This window comes from Leptonychotes weddellii, unplaced genomic scaffold (genome assembly GCF_054177405.1).
Source record: "Leptonychotes weddellii isolate Sample4059 unplaced genomic scaffold, ASM5417740v2 HiC_scaffold_6072, whole genome shotgun sequence".
Lineage (NCBI taxonomy): Eukaryota > Metazoa > Chordata > Mammalia > Carnivora > Phocidae > Leptonychotes > Leptonychotes weddellii.
The window spans coordinates 5,061-6,954 of NW_028029244.1; the positions used below are offsets into that span (position 1 = coordinate 5,061).

Sequence of the window (1,894 nt, forward strand, 5' to 3'; positions counted from 1 at the left end):
AAAGAAGACAAGAACAAAGTTTAAAAAAGGACATAGACTAGGACAATAAATTCTAAGACAGCTTATTTACATTTAAATATTTAGTAATTACATTAAATATAAAACCTGTATTAAATATTAAGTTTAGGGAAAGGATGCAGCAAGTAGTGAGAAAATAACTGGAAAAATTAAGATACATTTTATTGATGATATTTTAAAAGGTACTAGACTATAATGAAACCAAAAACAGCTAATTGTTTAAATTATGACAGGAGAGAAAGTTTGCATATTTTAGGGGACCACTGTTAGCCAGTTTTTTTCCTAGAGACATTTGGAGATTTTGAAGTTGAAGATCAGGCTTGGATTAGGCAGAGATCTTCTATTAGAAAAAAAAAAAAAGAAAAATCTAGCAGTTGAAATTTAAGGGGACTGTCAAAACCAGAGAAAATTTTTTCCATGAGGCATTTTTGGAGCTCTGAAGCTGCTTAGCAATTTGGTCAATTAGGTTAAAAACATTAAAAAGGCATTATGAATTTCCCTGTAGTCACAAGATAATCAAAGACCAAATGGTAGAAGAAGCTTGCCACCAGAAAACCTTAATCTTCTAAAAGATTTCACTACATTTTGAAGTGCCTATGTTAGGAGGCTAGGAAGCTGTTCTGAGATTCTCTAAATAGCAAGAATTTATCTCAGGCAGACTTACAGTGAAAACAAATATTGACAAGGCTATCAATTAGTAGCTTACAAGGGTCACACCCAAGATAATGAGGCAGATGTGGAATAAGACTGTACATCAGCCCTGGCCCATTTCATTGCCTGATTAGAGTTCAGTGATCACTACCTCACTCAGTCTGCCTAACTCAGGAAAGAGTCATTAAAAAGATAAAATAGAGAATGGAAAGTAGCAATATTTAAAGAGATAAGAACCAATACTTTTCAAAATGAAAGTTAATCCCACAAATTCAAGATGCTCTAAGAATCTTAAGAAGAATGTCTTTTTTTTCTAAAGATTTTGTTTATTTATTTGTCAGAGAGGGAGGGAAAGACAGAGAGCAAGCACAAGCGGGGGGGGGGAGCAGCAGGCAGAGGGAAAAGCAGGCTTCTCGCATAGCAAGGAGCGCGATGGGGGACTCGATCCCAGTACCCCAGGATCATGACCTGAGCCGAAGGCAGCCGCTTAACTGACTGAGCCACTCAGGCATCCCAAGAAGAATGTCTTTAAAGAAAAAACACATAAAGACATCCTAGCAAAACTACTACAAAAAAATGAAAAGATGAAAACAAAACATCTAGAGTGGGAAAAAAAGGTACAATAACTTTTAAAAAACAAGTGTGAGTCAGATTTCTCGTCAACAATTATAGAAGCCAGATGACAAAATGAAGACACTTCTTAAGGACTAAAAGAAAGTAACTGCCCACCCAGAATTCTGTAATGAGCAAAAATACCCTTTAAATCTTTTCAATAAATATGCTTGGTGCTCGCTTTGGCAGCACATGTACTAAAATTGGAACGATACAGAGAAGATTAGCATGACTCCTGAGCAAGGATGACGTGCAAATAAATGTGCTTGAACAAGTGTACATTCACAGGCAAAAGAATGAAGTTGAACCCCAGAATTAACTTAAAATGTATTATAGACCTAAATGTAAGAGCTAAAACTGTAAAACTTTTAGAGGAAAACATAGGCATAAATCTTAAGTGACCTTGGATTAGGCAATGTTTTCTTAGATAAGATACCCAAAGCAAAGGTCATAAAAGAAAAAGGAATCGTCTGGACTTCAAAAATTTAAAGAACTTTTGTTCTTCAAAGAAAATCACCAAGAAAGTAAAAAGATAGCTCAAGGAATGGAGAATATATTTGCAAACCCATATTTTTAATAATGGACATATACAGAATACATAAGAAACATTCAA

The 1,894-nt window shown here is 34.8% G+C and overlaps 1 non-coding gene across 1 annotated transcript; it reads left to right on the forward strand.

Annotated features, from left to right (window-relative positions):
* The first annotated feature begins 1,454 nt into the window (after positions 1-1,454).
* Positions 1,455-1,561, forward strand: LOC115940437 (U6 spliceosomal RNA). Its single transcript, XR_004075186.1, has one exon. It is a non-coding gene; the product is annotated as a U6 spliceosomal RNA (small nuclear RNA).
* Positions 1,562-1,894: the final 333 nt, after the last annotated feature.